General features: G+C 45.5%; 1 protein-coding gene and 1 pseudogene across 5 annotated transcripts in view; both read left to right on the top strand.

Annotated features, from left to right (window-relative positions):
- PLXNB1 (plexin B1) overlaps nt 1–17,469 on the top strand; it is a 193,191-nt gene that overhangs the window by 8,251 nt on the left and 167,471 nt on the right. The gene's annotated exons all lie outside the window — the stretch shown is intronic.
- LOC119566779 lies at nt 7,895–9,559 on the top strand (annotated as a pseudogene).

Here is a 17,469-nt window from a genome sequence, read left to right on the forward strand (position 1 = left end):
TATCCTTTCTTCAGTTCTTCTACTCTGAATGCATTTTCTCATTCAAGACACAGCAAATGCTTTGGAGACTCTTGAATAGGTGTTCTTGTGTTACATCCATGCAATTTGAGATATTCCTTGAATCTCTAATTGTAAGCTAGCTGTTGTCACTACTTTACCTCACAGGGGAGTGGGCCTAGTGTAGAATTGGTGCTGGGAGCAGAATCTCAAGTGTAGCAATAATAGAGTGGAATCATTTTCCAGACTGAGAGAACATTTGATGCCATCGCTACAGCTAATGTGAGCATTTTGTTTGTTCTGTAAAGGTGGCTTGTCTGCTGTGCACACTTGTCTTCTGAGTTTTTTGAACAGAACCGGTCACAGATATTCTGTGTCCTGTCTCACATGTTAAAGATGCAAATCAGTGGGCCTTAAATTAATGATGCATTGTTTTACATTGCCAGGTGATGGTGCGGTCCTCTGACACTAACACTGGTCCAGGAAGAATCTAGGAACTCAAAATGAGCTGCTGTTAGGCTGTCTTGCATTCTAAGGCTGACGGGGGTAGGAGGGAATTAAGATCACTGTCCTCAAGGCATTAGAAGTTCAAATTAAGCATGGGATTGTGTGCATAGGCTCTGACTTCTTCTCTACCCCTGGGGGTGCTCGACCCCCAGCCTACCTCCACTCCACCTCTTCCTCCAAGCCCCCACCCCTGCCCTGCCGCTTCCTGTCCCTGCTCTGTCCCAGGCGTCGCTTGCACTCCATGCATTCCGCCAAGGCCCCACCCCTGCCCCGCCTTTTTTTCTAGGGCGGGAGAGAGGGAGGGAGCTTGGCTGCCAGTGGGTGCTAAGCCCTGACGCATCCACAGAGTCAGCACCTATGATTGTGTGGCTTTGCAGAAGCCACCTTGAGGGGTTGGAAGTGACTTGAAGAATCCCTGAGTGGGGATGGGGTAGAAAGAATTGGGCTTTAGATAGAGTAGGTATTGTGGTGAATGTTCAGTGGCCTGATTACACTTTGCAACAGCCAGTATCAGACTATGATCACTTGTGAGTATCAGGCTGAATTGGAGTGGGGACTTGTTCAGAATTGGAGTTTGATCAGAAAGAATGTAACATAGTGATGTTCATATATGACCATTCTCTTAGTTCTTTTCACATGTTAGAGGAAACGTAAAGTTAATATGATTAACTTAAAAATAACAGTAAGATTAAAATTACTGGCATAACTCTCTCAAGTGAGGTGGGTTCAGACTGTCAGCAGTTAACCCTTTAATCAGTTTTCCACATAACTGGCTATAAAGGGTGCTTGGCTCCTGGATCCCATCCACTTTTCTGGTTTTGCTGCTTTCCTGTTTCATGACTTCAAAAGGCAAATTCTGTTCCTAGCTGGCTTGCGATCCAGGTATTACGTTGTCATTCACATTGGGTAGCTCAATGTGGCCTTCTATGTGATGCCTGAAATTAAATGCACATAAATCCAGAAGGGCTATGTGGCTCAGAGGATTGCTAAAATTGCCTTTTCCTTCACTTATTAGTCCAAATAGTCTGGCTTGTACAAAATGAGTTCAGGTTAAGTGTTGGACCCTTTCCTAATCAACCCATCATCTGCTTGACTAAACATCACCACAGCTGGCACTTGCTGGCATCTTGGCAGTGTCATGAGATGGGGTGAGGACTAAGTGGGCATGGAAATCAAACTACCCTATTGTTTTAGAGATGGTCCTTATGGGTAAAGTCTGTGTGGGGTTGGGGAGGGCAGCTAAGTGAGCACTTCTGCTCCTGTGCTGGACTTGTTCTGTGAATAATCTGCATGTGAGGTACCAGTCATGTGAACAGTGTTAGTCAGGTGATGACTAGTCCCAGCAAGGAATTTTTGTACCCAGACCCCCTCCTTATAGGCTTTCTCTGCAGCTTTCCTTCAGGTGCTGCCACTACCTCTCAGAGCTGGCTAAGCTGGCAGCAGGATTGGTCCATTCCCAAATAAAGCTGCCGCATCAGCTCTGGAGGACAAACTCCGATGAGGAAAGCTTAGAGGAAGATGAAGAAGCAGCTCCCAACCAGTGCTGCTTGTTCCCAGTAGGGAAGGTCCTAGGTAGGAATCAATAAGCCTCTACAATCTCTCTTCTCTTCTGTCTGTTGGCTTTTCCACTGAAGTTCTGCAGTTTCCAACTGCCTAATTAGGTACCAAAGGCTTGTGAAGGAAGGTGAACTGGACTCTTAGACCTTGATCCCATCCCATTTCTCCTCTGTCCCACTTGCAGATGCTGCCAGATGGCAAATATCCTGGACAAATAAGCCTTTTTCTCATAAGGCTTGGCTCTTTAAATATCTCTGAGAGCCAGAGCTAGGAAGAGGACAATGGACAAGCTATTTTCTTTCTTAGGTTCTTCAGAGAGCCATATTCTCCTTTGTGAATGTTGGAGATCTGGTGTGCTGCTCTGACCCCTCCTCACTGTTCCCAGTAAACTGGTAAAGCCCTTCAGATTAGATTGATATATTTCATGGCTCTTCATTTGTCTCCCATGAATCCTGCAATCAGATACTCTTTCCTCTGAGCAACACTTCTCCCCTGCTATCCAGCAAGCCCAGGGTGGGGAAACTTCTGCTCTATTGGCTTCAAGACAGCATGCCTCCAGCTGTGGGTGAAGAGCTTGTCTTAATGTCAGTATTCTGTTTAGCCTGTCATCTGAGTTTCCTCAGTGGCCTTGGCAGTGTTGATAACTTCCCTCATAGAAGAAGGGATTCATATCTTTCTTTACTTGGATGGCCTGGTTTGATTCCAGTGCTGGCAGGCTACCACTGGGGTGTCTCAGAGTTATCAGGTTATTCAGTAACAGGGATCTGTGATTAGTTGAGACAAATGACTTGTCTGCATTTGAAAGTTAATGTGGATTAAGGTAGGGTGTGAATTTAAAGTGCAATAGCTGTTCCTTATCAACTCCTATATGTAGAGAAATCCAAAAGCTACTTATTCTTTCTTCCAGGGGGCCTAACTTGTCTGGGGGCCAGATTGTGCAGTCTTTTCAGCAGAGGTACAAAGGTTAGAAATCTTGTGCAGACATGGCTCTAGCACCTCACTATGGTGATTAAGAAAAGCCTTCAGCTTCTGCATCTGAAGGTGTTGTGTTCAGGTACAATCCAGAGGGTCCTCCCAGAGGCCTCTGCAAGCATTTCTGCTGTCGGTGTGGGATCACAGCCTAGAAACCCCCTATACAATCAATCTTGTAGAAAGAGAAAAGAATATTGGTTTCTTTAATCTTGAGGATGGTGGACACATCTGAAATCTGTCCAGGAGGAGCCGTTGGCATAAATGCTGATAGTCAGGTTTGGTTTTATGTGGAGTAGTACCTTAACAGAACATGTCCTGTTTTTTTCTAATGTTTGATTTGGTGGTTTTGAGATCCCACATCTTAGGGCACATGTAGTAGAATGCTCTGTTGTGCAGCAACAACTTTAACTCCATCTTAGTGAGGGTTTTGTAAGTGAATTTGACTTTTATTGTTCTGAGAAATGGCTGAACTCTTGTTTGCTGAAATAAGAAATAAAATTAAAAAAAAAATCAACCTGAGCCAGAAACGAAGCATGGAAAAACTTCAGCCTGAATGGATAGTTTGTTGGTTATCAGCAACTGAAAACAGGAGCTCTGTAATGGGGAGTGTTAGGCAACCTTAACTTTAGGCATTGCTCTGTCTATAATAATGAGCAGGGAGGTGGACTGGGTAATCTAATAAGACTCTCTCTTAATTTTTGATTTTACTTCACTTGGTAAGGATGTTCAGTGAAGAGATTTTTCCAGTTCTGATTTTGATTTTTTTCAGTGTTTGTGCTGTGTCCTTCAATTGTATTGTGTGTGTAATTACTGCAGTGCACAAATGGCTCATAAATTGTACAGGAGTGTAGCACTGAATGGATGGGCCTGTCAGAATATGACAAAGTTTCTTTCCTTTGGGAAACTATAAGCAAAATGCACTGACCTGTGGTGACATGCATCCGTGGTTAATGGATGAGTCTCATAATGCATTAAGGTGCTTTGTGTTTCCCTTTTGCTTAAACAATGGAATCTAAGGCCTTGCCTTCACTGCTGAAATACTTTTGATGAGTGAGCTATCCCATTGTAAAAACACATGGAGATAAGTCACTTTAGTGTTTACCACAAGGTAAACTAGGTGACGCCAACCTATGTGGAGGGTTTCACGGTAAAACTAAAGGAACTTGTCTTCACTGTGGTTTTTTTTACCTTGGAATAGCTCATGTGTGTTAGTTACCCAAAGGTGAAAAATGCACCTTTTTTTAGCAGTGATGAAAGCCTGAGATTTTGATATGAAGAGGGGGGAAACCATTGCATAGACCAGACTTGTTACATTTTGGCAATAGTATAGTAAGCATGGTGAGGAATGAGACATGTTCAGATGTGGAGGGACTTAATATATTCGATCCAGGAGAGATCAAATGTTCATGGATCCTCCAGTGAAGTCATAAAGCAAACTCCTGATGCCCTAAAGTCAGAATTATTACTTGACTGAGATTCAACAGAAAGCTGTGAAATGGAAAAAGAGCTTTGTGTTAGAGAGGGTTCTTGTAGGGACTTTATGAAGTCAATGGAGATGTTTTAGGGCAAATCTTCAAATCACTTCTTAAAATCCTAAGGAAATTCCCTGATGCAAAAAGTTTCTGAAGTAGAATTGAGAGTGTAAATGTGAAAATTACTTGTGCAGACACTTAAAATGCTGTAATTTAAAAACACAAGTCTTTCCCCCATAAATATGGAAACCTGACTTTCAAAGTGGAAGTTAAACTTTTTAAAGAAAGCAAACATATTATTAAAGTGATTAATTATGGTCCCCAACACTGCCCTTATGACCCATCACCCATAATCACAACTTTACAGCTGCTCACTTTCTATCTTTAACTCTGACAATATGAATTATATGTCCAGTACGCTGTACGGAACTCTGCATGATCACGGACTTTCTTCTAATTAACCTCCCACTGTCTCTGACAGAAAAGTTATGCTAGCATTTTGTTTTACACCTAATATCTACAACAGAAATTGGTCCCATAAAAGATATTGCCTCATCTACCTTGTCTCTCTGATATCCTGGGACCAACACAGCTACAGCAACTCTGCATGTCTAATATCTACAAACATATCTGTTCCCATCCCACCTTCATGGAGTTCTCTCATCCTTGTGGCTTTGGGGGAATTTTAACATAATTTATTTGGTCCCACTTTACTTTGGACAGGCTTTTTGTGGCAAACAGCATTAACCCCCGTATGCCCTTACAGTTCTTCTAGGTATATGTTCAATATTACAGTGAAGGGGAGCTAAATAAGTATCTAGATACCATGCTGCAACTGTCCTCTTAAAATCTGTAGGCCCGCACCTGATTATATAGGATGTGAGATATAAATTATCTGGGATGATGTCTTTAACAAGTACACCTACACAGGATGATAGGGATGTGGAGGTGAAGTTGGGGGATGTACTTGTCATCTTAATTCTGAATTTCAGGACTTTTCAGCATTTGAGTCTCAAGTTTTGGAGACTGATTTACTACCTTAACTCGGTATAACTGCTTGGGAATTCAGTTAATACAGTGGGAGCCTGATGTATGTTTCTTTGTCAAACTTGTTCCAGTGAAAACTGCCCTCTAATGCCCCCCAGCCCTTTGCCTCTGGGCACTACAGGCAGGAGTACAGCTATCCTCCTGCTGTATGGTAAGGCAATGGGGTATGGGTTGCTTGTTCAGAATCTGGGGGAGAGCTGACTACACTCCTATTTCTTGTCTACATGGAAATGTCATTTTTGGAAGGTCATTTGGACTACCTGGTATTGGCCATTGTCAGAAGACAGGATACTGGGCTAGATGGACCTTTGGTCTGACCCAGTATGGCTGTTCTTGTTTTTATATTTTTAATAGCTAGTTTTTTGGAGCCTTCCAAATATAAAATAATTATATTTTTGTATAATCTGGTGTCTTATCCCATGCTAGTTAATCTGCTTTGGAAGTGAAATAACTCTATTTGAGTTTTCAGTGTAAAGTTTGTGTGGACACATCTGTATTTTGGATTAGCTATTCTGCTTCTGTCAGTCCTTTCTGCTGCTGTTCCACACTGCATAGGCTGATCCAGAGGTAAGCGGTCTACCTGTGTGCCTTCTATTGTTCTGGGGTCATCTTGACCAGATATCACCACCTCCATTTAAATGCTGGCATGTAGGCAGATGCACCCCTTTGTGGTTCCAGCTTATGGCCAGTTCACACACATGGAGTCAGATACCCATGATAGCAGCTATGCTCCAGGTTTCTTTCTGGTCCCATCAGTATTTCCTGGACTTCCTTGCCCGAGAGAGAGAGACAGACATGTCCAATCTCATAGAATCATAGCATATCAGGGTTGGAAGGGACCTCAGGAGGTCATCTAGTCCAACCCCCTGCTCAAAAGCAGGACCAGTCCCCAACTAAACCATCCCACGCAGGGCTTTGTCAAGCATGACCTTAAAAACTTGTAAGGAAGGAGATTCCACCACCTCCCTAGATAACCCATTCCAGTGCTTCATCACCCTCCTAGTGAAAGTTTTTCCTAATATTCAACTGAAACCTCTCCCACTGCAACTTGAGACAATTACTCCTTGTTCTGTCATCTGCTACCACTGAGAACAGCCTAGATCCATCCTCTTTGGAACCCCCTTTCAGGTAGTTGAAAGCAGCTATAAAATCCCCCCTCATTCTTCTCATGCTCAATATGGGGACAGAGTAGGTAATGGGGTTTGTTACAGGGATTGGGTCCTGGGTTAGTGTTTCTGTGGTGTGGTGTGTAGTTGCTGGTGAGTATTTACTTCAGGTTGGGGGGCTGTCTGTAAGCGAGGACTGGCCTGCCTCCCAAGGTCTGGAAGTGAGGGATCGTTTTCCAGGTTAGGTTGTAAATCGTTGAAGACGTGCTGGAGAGGTTTTAGCTGGGGGTTGTACGTGATGGCCAGTGGTGGTCTCCAGCACATCATCAGATGCCTGGCTGGTTGGTTCTTGCTCATATGCTCAGTGTTTAACTGATTGCCATATGTGAGGTTGCGAAGGAATTTTTCCCCAAGTCAGACTGGCAGTCACCTAGGGAGTTTTTCACCTTCTTCTGCAGTGTAGGGCATGGGTTGCTTGCGAGGATATATTTTACTTAATCGATTGCCTGCCATTGCAGGGGCCTTAGTGGTTGGTGCACCTCAGTCCCTTCCATTCTTTGCTTGTGACCTAGTCTCCTGAGAGTTGTAATACTTTGGTTTAATTTCAGTTGTTGGGTTTAGTGTGCAGGTGCTGGTGACCTCTGATATACGAGGTTAGACTAGGTGCTCTGGTGTTCTGTTCTGGCCTTTTATTCTGATTCTATGAATGTACAAATTAAGATTAATCTTTCTAGTGCTGATTGTGACCTTATATCTGGTGTTGCTGCTCATTTCCAAGTCTTTTCTTCCGACTGCTCTTCTATATGTGTTTTCCCTTTCTTGGCCTGCTTTTGGACAGAAGGATGATAGGCTGGGAAGTGAGGTTTGGTCTCTCAGGAACTGTAGAAAAAGGGAAATTGTTAAACATGCCCTATCAGGGAGGTTAATTCTTCTTTTAAAATGAAAGCGGCAAAGAGTCCTGTGGCACCTTATAGACTAACAGACGTATTGGAGCATAAGCTTTCGTGGGTGTATACTCACTTCGTCACGAACCCCGACCCCGGGACACGCAGCTGCGAGCTCCGGGCAGGCGAGGGGCTGCGGTCCCTGTGTCCAACTGCCACACGGGGCTGTGAGCCTGACCCCAACCAGGAGAGGGGCTGTAAGCCCTGACCCCTGAACTGGAGTTATCAGGCAGAGCCCGGCCATGCTGAAGGTTATCAGCCGGGAGCTCTGCCAGGCACAAGGTTGTTAATCCGCAGCCCTGCCACACACAGGGTTGTCAGCTCCGAACCCCGCCGCCCGCTGTGAGGCCAGCCAGGCGCTTGGTTGTGAGCCGCCATCATCTTCATGTGCCGACCTCAGAGCCCCAAGCTCCACCCCCAGCTCCACTTCAAAGAAAGGGTGCCAAATAGAAGTTTGCCCAGGGTGCCATTTTTCCTATGGCTGGCCCTGGTACTGAGACAACATTAGAGGGCTTGATTTGCAGCTGAACAAGTATTTTATTAATTAACAGTCAGACACACAAGTGCAAACTTTCTCCTGAAAATAATGGCGACTTGTACTGTTAAAACTGCTAAAAAACGAAAGTATCTTGAGTCTTACATTAAACTTGGTTTTACCAGTATCGTCACCTCTGGTATTGAAAAACCACAATGTGTCATTTGCTGTGAAGTTTTGTCTGCTGAATCAATGAAACCATGCAAACTGCAGCGACATCTTGAAACTAAACATCCTGAGCATAAAAATCGAAACGTGAATTTTTTTCAAATGCAGAGAAGAAGCAACAAAGGCGGCCAGGCCTGATGCTGATGGAAGTTTCTGACAGGAAACGTCCTCAGCTGTGGAGGCCTCTTATGTTGTCACTACGAATTGCCCGTACCAAAACACCGCATACAGTAGGTGAGGAGCTTATTCTGCCAGCATACAAAGGTATTGTGGCACTTATGGTTGGCAATGATATTGCCAAAAAACTGAATATGCTTTCCATGTCTAATGATACTGTGAAATGCAGAATATGTGAGATGTCTGAAGATATCAAAAAACAAGTCGTGCACGAAATTAAACATTCTGCTTTCAGTATGTTCAGCCTGCAACTTGATGAAACTACTGCTGTTACTCACTGCGCACAACTGATAGCATTCGTAAGGTATGTTAATGCCGGGGATGTTAAGGATGAGTTCTTATTCTGTGAACAACTTGAAAAAACCACAGCAGCACAGGACATTTTCAATAAGGTGAATGCCTTTTTCAAAAGCAATGGCATTAAATGGAAAAATCTTTGTGGTGTCTGTACCGATGGTGCTCCAGCAATGATGGGTGCGTGGTCTGGCTTTCGGCAGAAGGTAAAGTGTGTTTCACCTAATGTGATTGTCACTCATTGTGGAATCTATCGTCAAGTCCTAGCTGCAAAGACATTGCCAATATGCCTTGATGTTGTGGTGGATGTTATATGAGCAGTGAACTACCTTAAAGCTCATGCTCTGAATAGTCGTCTCTTTCGAGAGCTCTGCAATGAAATGGGTGGTGAATATGAAGTTCTGCTTTTCCACACTCAAGTCTGATGGCTTTCTAGGGGATGTGCATTAAAGTGCATGTCTATACTTTGTGAAGAGATGGCAGAGTTTTTCCTGCGAAAACAGAAACCAGCTGAACAAAATGTTCAGTGACCAGAAATGGCTTCTCTGCTTGGCATACCTAGTTGATATCTTTGGTAGCCTTAATGATCTCAATCTGTCACTTCAGAGAAAACATTCAGCATTAATAGACCTGACTAATAAAATCAAAGCCTTCCAGATGAAGTTGGATCTGTGGTGCAGAAAGCTGGACGCAGACAGATATGGCATGTTTCCGGCACTTTCCTCTTTTGGTGATGAGGAGGAAGTTAACATGGATAGTGCTCTCAAGTTCAGCGATCGGTGAACATTTCAGAGCCCTTCATGAAGAGTTCTCACACTAGTTCCCAGCGCTACCAGAAGCACTTCATTCCCCTGGTGAAGAACCCTTTCAGTGTGACAGCTGAGCAGTTACCTACTGATGATATTCACACATAGGAACAGTTTGTCGCCATGATCAGTGATGATGAAGTGAAAGCAAAATTCACACAGCTGCCTCCAAACCAGTTCTGGTGCGCAGTAGCAAGTGAATACCCACTGGTGTCTGAAATGGCCCTGACAGTCCTTCTGCCATTTCCCACTACCTACGAAAGCGACAATGGATTCTCCAGCATTCTCACAATAAAGATGAAATCTCAAAACCGGCTTGATGTGAAGGACGACATCAGATGTGTCTTTTTCTAAAAGAATAAAACTTCTTGTGTCAAATAAACAGCATCATCCGTCTCACTGATTTTTGGCTGCTTCAGGACATTAATTGCTGTCAAGTATTAAAATAAAATTCTACTTAAAAATAACTTTTCCACTTGTATTTATTTCAATAAAAATGTGTTTTAGTATTGATTTAAAAGCAGTGAGAAAAGGTAAATTCATTTAGTGTTTAACATAGTGTTAAATATCAAAAATGTGTTTTTAATTTCTAAGGGGGATCACACTCAGAGGCTTGGTGTTCGAAAAGGGTCACCAATACAAAAAGTTTGAGAACGACTGCTGTATCCCCCAGTAGATGCTCCATTTGCCTCTCCTACTCTTGTGCCCAGAAGTTGAGATGTAAGGCTCAAACTGCACCTCTTGGAGCAATCCATGAGGGTTGGCTCAGACCCCAGTGGTGAAATCTTGTCAAGGTCAGAATTGAGAAAGTTGTTTTCTGTGAGTGCCCTGGCTACCAGATGCACCTCTGGTTCCAGTGGGGAGAAGGAATCCAAGGAAGTCAGGATAACCGGATCATCTGGTACCAATGGGCTTATTCTGTGTGCAAGTGTTGTCGGTTCTGACATCTTCAGTGCTGAGTCCAGGCCGGAGGGACATGGAGTCCTCAGCCTCAGGCACTGAACCCTGACCGAGTAGGCACATCTCTGAGCACACATCACACCCATGTAGGACATAGGACTCAAGTTTAGAGACTGACTACCAAAGTCCTCACATTTGAGGGATGGTAGCAAGGGACCAATGGCCTCCATTCATACTCTGCATCCTCTTATATTCAGGATGATAATGCTTGCTTTCAGGTCAGGACTGGTTTGTAGATCTCTATTTCCAGGATGCGTACTTCCACACTACCATCTACCCGGCTCACAAGAAACATCTAAGATTTGTGGTGGGGCCAAACCACCAGCAGTACAAGGTGCTATCTTTTGCACCAAGGATCCAAGTGTATTGCTATCGTAATGGCATGCCTACAGAGAAGGGGGTTGACGAGGATACCCTTACTTAGACCAGTGGTCTCCAAACTTTTTGGCTCATGCACCCCTAGGGTGAAGACCAGAAGACCTGCTGCAGACGCACCGCCAACAGAAGAAGACCGGAAGACCTGCCGCAGATGTGCCGCTAGAGGGGAACCCCAGAACTGCCACCAAAGTCAAAAAACAGCAGAGTGCCGTCTGGTGGCGCTCCTGCTGCCACGCACCCCCGGGATCATCTCGCACATCCCAGTTTGGAGACTACTGGTTAATCGGGGGATGACCTTATCAGGAAACCCTTGCAAACATGGACTAAGCACTAGCCCTCTTTTTTTCAGCTAGACCTCTAGATCATCCCAGAGAAGTTGTCCCTGACTCTAGGGCAAATGTTAGAATTCACAGGAGCCAGAATAGGCTGTAAAGCAGTCTGGGTGTACCTACCTCAGGACAGATTCCTTACAGTCCAATCCTGGTAGATGGGATGATCGCTCATCCAACCATGATGGTACAGACTTGGCTGATGCTAATGAGCCATATGTCCGTGTGTACATATGTGACACTGCTTGTCAGACTTAACCTGAGAGCCCTACACCTCTGCCTCACCCAGTCTATTCACCCAGAAAACATCAGCGGAGCAGATCAGTGACAATAACATCCGATATACTTGGAGCATTGACCTGGTGGTTATGCCCCAACAAAGTCCTGAAAGGAGTACTGTTTGCAACCCTGTTGCTGTCCAGAACACTGATCACAAATGTTACAAGGACAGGATTGGGCACATAGACCACATCCGGATACAAATGACATGATTCCTAGAGGACATGAGATTACATGTAAACATGCTTTACCGTCAGGCCATCGGGCTGGCACATGTGGTGTTCTCGCAGTCCTGAGGCACTTAGTAGTACAGCTATTGACAGACATCATAAACAAGTAAGAGGATGTGCGCTGTCCTCCCATTCTTCTTCCCCCACCCCCCGCAACAAAGTGGTCAAGTTGTGGAACTGGTGCTGCCCGCACAATGTCACTCTGGTAGCTCTGCACCTGTTGGGAACTAGCAATGACTAGATGGATTTCTTAAGGAGGCAAGTGGTTGCCAAATTACAAGTCATCACTGCAGAAATTCATCACACAGTACATTTTCCATCGCTGGGGGACTCTGGTGATAGACCTGTTTGGCACTAAAGACAATATGAAATGCCTCAACTTCTGTTCCAGAGAGGGCATAAGCTGAGATCCGTACCGAATGCCTTCCTCTTGCAGAGGAGTCGAGGGCTTCTCTATGCTTGCCCACTGATCCCCAATGTGAGATGAGATCATAGAGCCATACGGTTAGAAGGGACTGCAAGCGTCATCTAGTCTAACCCCCTGCCAAGATGCAGGATTTGCCAGATCTGTCCTCAAAAGTCCGTACAAACTGATACAGCTCTGGCTTATGGATTGACTACATATATCAGCATAACCCCCAGTTAAGCTCCCACTCCTCCCAGACCTGTTATCACAGAACCAGGGACAGGTACTTCACTCAGGCTTGGTATTACCGCAACTGCCTGTGTGGATGCTGGTTGGATGAGTACCATGGAAAAGGACTGCTTGTCACTTGTCTAGGATATCCTGGCACAAAGCGGGAAACACCATTCTTAAGAGGAACCTACTCTGCTAAGTGGAAGAGGTTTTCCATATGGGCAGCCCAACAGCACATGGTGTCTGAACAGGCCTTATGCCTAAGATCCTGGACTGTCTATTGCAGTTGAAGCATTCTGGACTGCCTTTCAGCTCAGTCAAGGTCTCTTTCATGGTGATCTCAGCACACCATCCTCCAGTAGTCACTCTCTCTATCTTTTCTCATTCAGTGGTATCAAAATGTCACGGTCCTAACAAGGGCAGTCGGGACCAAGGGTCAGAATATGATCAAACCGGAGGCTGGGAGTAACGGAGGAGTTCATAGGTTCCAGGCCAGGATCGATACCAAGAGTCAGAGTCCAGTTTCAGGGTCTGGGTCAGGAGGTGAAGTCCAAATCATGCCAAGGTCAAAGCCAGGAATTCAAGCGTGTGGAGCAGGAATGGTCGTGGCAGCTACAGGAAATCCACCATGTTACCTAGACACTTTCTGGAACGTGCCTTGCATTTATATAGGGCAGGGAGCCAATCAGGAGTCGTGAGACTTTGGCCTGTCAAACCCCTTAAGGCGGGACTTCCAATGGTCTGTGTCCACAGCGGGTTGTGGGGAATGGAGTGCAAGCCAGTTTCAGCTGCTGCTGGGTGGCAGTTCTGCAGGCCTGGGTTCTAGACCCACAGGGCCTTACACAAAATTGTTCATGGGCCTGATACGTGCTTATCCACCAGTCACATAACCAGTTCTGGCTTCAGACCTCAGAATCCTCCTTTTGCAGCTTAATGAAGCCGCCATTCAAGCCCCCTATGGAATGCTCCGTCTTATCCTTAAAATGTTTTCCTGATGTGTGTCACTTCAGCTAGGAGACTGAGCAGGCTACAAGCTCTCTTTGTGGGGCTTCCCTATGCCTCTTGTCAGTGCTGTCTTGCCTCGGTGCAAACATGACTGGTTCATGCCAAAGCCCGCCTTGGGGCACGCGTCCTCTGATGTCAACAGGCACGTCTGCAGTACATTGTGACAGCACATCCAATTGTATCTGGAATCTTTGAGAGTCCACCAAAATTGCAACTTGCAATGTTGGAACTCTTCACGGGCATGGGCATCAGGTCGCGCTCTCATGTGAAATGGACTCTCTTGGTATATCAATTGTGCAGGACTAACAGAAGCAAGACTGTTAGATCACGGATTTCATGAGGTGGAAGATTCTTTACTTCTGTATTCTGGCGGCTCCAACCATTTATATGGGGTAGCACTACTACTGTGAGGTGAGGCTGTCCTCCCTGACAACCTGGACGCCCATGTCTCCTCATTTACTTACTGCACGTCTTAAACATCGGCACGGTTACTTCACTGTAGTAGTAGTCTATGCACCGACAGAGGAATCTGTTGACTTAAAGATAACTTTTATGATCAGTTGGAACATCTGGTATGCACAGTTCCTCCACGTGATAGTCTCATGATCCTGGGTGACCTAAATGCAGTTACTGACTCCCTGAGAACTGGGTTTGAACAGGTCATTGGTCATTTTATGGTTCAGGCACTCCCAATGATAACTCTTGCCGCTTGCTTACATTCTGTGCCTTCCAGAATCTTTCTATTCTTGAGTCATGGTTCAAGCAGCGACATATACACCAGATGTCTTGGGGGTCTCATGATGGCGTCACTCAGAAGGAGCTGGACCACATCATTACATGCAATAGGCCTGTCTTCGCCTCCTGTAGTGTATATCATAGTGCGGAATGCGTGGTGAACACAGATCACCATCTCTAATCCAGTCCAGCAGAGTGGTAGGGACACCTATGTGCTTTAAGGCCTTCCATAACACGTCACGGTCTACAGAATAAAATGCAGCCTTAAGATCAGCATACGCTACCTGCAAGGGCTTCCTGAACTTGCGATGTATTTCCAACAACAAGCAAAGGGCCAAAATGGTTTCTAATACGGACCTGTTCTTCGTAAAGCCTGGCTGTTGGGGACGACGCTTCTCATATAGCAAAGGCCCCAGGTGTGTGCTGGCAAAACATGCACAAACACCTTCCCTGGAATGGAGAGCAAGGTGATCGGCTTGTAGCTCTTACATTCACTGCGTGGTCCCTTGCCCTTATAGAGTGAGATCACAATACCGTCCTCCCTGTCAGTTGGCAGGGTTCCAGTTCCCCACACCAGACGAAAGATGGCCAGAAGTGATTCTGCTACAGGATCAATAGCACATTTTAGCAGCTCTGAGGGGATGCCATCAGCAGCAGCTGCGCATCCATTTTTTCGTTTAGAGATGGCAAACTTCACTTCATCCAATGTTGGTGCATCAGTACAAATGTCTGGATCTGGAAGCGCAGTGACTGCCAGATCATCCAGCTGTGAACAAGCAGCAGCTGGAGGATGGTTCAGGACACACTGATGATGTTCCACCCAGCATGAGAGAATCAGGTCCCCAGCCTGTAGCGGTGCATGGGATTCTTCTGTCCTAAGTGCAGGACTCTGCACTTGTCCTTGTTGAACCTCATCAGATTTCTTTTGGCCCAATCCTCCAGTTTGTCTAGGTCACTCTGGACCCTATCCCTACCCTCCAGCATATCTACCTCTCCCCCCAGCTTAGTGTCATCCACAAACTTGCTGAGGGTGCAATCCATCCCATCGTCCAGATCATTAATAAAGATGTTGAACAAAAGCAGCCTCAGGACCAACCCCTGGGGCACTCCACTTGATACCAGCTGCCAACTAGACATCGAGCCGTTGATCACTACCCATTGAGCCTGACAATCTAGCCAGCTTTCTGTCCACCTTTTAGTCCATTCATCCAATCCATACTTCTTAACTTGCTGGCAAGAATACTGTGGGAGACAGTATCAAAAACTTTGCTAAAGTCAAGATATATCACATCCATCGCTTTCCCCATATCCACAGAGCCAGTTATCTTGTCATAGAAGGCAATCAAGTTGGTCAGGCATGACTTGCCCTTGGTGAATCTATGTTGGCTGTTCCTGATCACCTTCCTCTCCTCCAAGTGCTTCAGAATGGTTTCCTTGAGGACCTGCTCCATGATTTTTCCAGGGACTGATGTGAGGCTGACCGGTCTGTAGTTCCCCAGGTTCTCCTCCTTTCCTTTTTTTTAAAGATTGGGCACTATATCTGCCTTTTTCCAATCGTCCAGCACCTTCCCCAATCACCACAAGTTTTCAAAGATAATGGCCAATGGCTCTGCAATCCCATCAGCCAATTCCCTCAGCACTCTGGGATGCATTAGATCTGGACCCATGGACTTGTGCATGTCCAGCTTTTCTAAATAGTCCTTAACCTGTTCTTTCACCTCTAAGGGCTGCTCACATCCTCCTCATACTATGTAGCCCGGGACAGCAGTGTGGGAGCTGACCTTGTCTGTGAAGACCAAGCCAAAAAAAGCATTGAGTACTTCAGCTTTTTCGACATCATCTGTCACTGGGTTGCCTCCTCCATTCAGTAAGGGTCCCACACTTTCCCTGACCTTTTTTCTTGTTGCTAACATACCTGTAGAAACCCTTCCTGTGACCCTTCACATCCCTTGCTAGCTGCAACTCCAGTTGTGTTTTGGCCTTCCTGATTACACTCCTGCATGCTTGAGCAAAATTTTTATACTCCTACGTAATCATCTGACCGAGTTTCCAGTTCTTGTAAGCTTCTTTTTTGTGATTAAGCTCACCGAAAGTGTCACTGTTAAGCCAAGCTTGTCGCCAGCTATATTTGCTGCTATTTCTGCACATCGGGATAGTTTGTTCCTGCGTCCTCAATAAGGCTTCTTTAAGATACAGCCAGCTTTCCTGGACTCCTTTCCCCCACATATTAGCCTCCCCAGGGGATCCAGCCCATCAGTTCCCTGAGGGAGTCAGTCTGCTTTTCTGAAGTCCAGTGTCCGTATTTTGCTACTCCCCTTTCTTCCTTTTGTGAGGATCCTGAACTCAACCATCTCATGGTTACTGCTGCCCAGGTTGCCACCCGCTTCTGCTTCCCTTACCAATTCTTCCCTGTTTGTAAGCAGCAGGTCAAAAAGAGAACGGCCCCTAGTTCGTTCCTCCAGCACTTGCACCAGGAAGTTGTCCCCAACGCTCTCCAAAAACTTCCTGGATTGTCTGTGCACTCTGTACTGGTCTCCCAGCAGATGTCAGGGTGATTGAAGTCCCGTATGAGAACCAGGGCCTGTGATCTGGAAACTTCTGTTAGTTGTCCGAAGAAAGCCTTATCTACCTCATCCTCTTGGTCTGGTGGTCTATAGCAGACGCCCACCACAACATCACCCTTGTTGCTCTCGCAACGTACGTTGACCTGTGCAAGACACAGTTGGTGTATGTGTTTATGAAATTTAAGTGACTATTCTTTCCCTTTCAAAGGTTCTTTTCCCTGTATTTATAATGTTTCGTTTCAGGTCTATTTATGGAAACCAAATATGCTGGCTGGGGCTGACATCATTCACAGATAACACTGCAAATGCACCAATTGCTATTATCACACACACCCCACCCCACCCCACCGCCAGGTTCATACCAGGATGCAAAGCAACAACACCCGCAGAGCATACTACAGCAGCACACATTACTGTGGCTCACTATTAAAGTGGTCTTCCAAAGCCTCCCTGAGCAGTACAGCTCCTTGCTGATCTCTTCCTATAGACATGGTATCTGGCTGCTCAAAATCAGCAGACCACCATTCCACCTCAGTCTTCCACTGAGGCAGTTATTTTTCCCACTTATAGGCAGCTATAACCATTGCGAAACTTTTTTCTCTGAGGTTTAATCTCATGTGTAGATCATGCCAGTGGCCTATCAAATGGCCTAAGGCACATTCAATCGTCATTGTGCACCTTGCTGCTGTTATGGTGGGCGATATACAGCTTCATGAGCTACAAGAGTAAGGGGTAGGCGGGATCTCCCTTGATCACTATTGCCATTTCAA

The sequence above is a fragment of the Chelonia mydas genome, chromosome 7 (genome assembly GCF_015237465.2).
Source record: "Chelonia mydas isolate rCheMyd1 chromosome 7, rCheMyd1.pri.v2, whole genome shotgun sequence".
NCBI classification, from domain to species: domain Eukaryota; kingdom Metazoa; phylum Chordata; order Testudines; family Cheloniidae; genus Chelonia; species Chelonia mydas.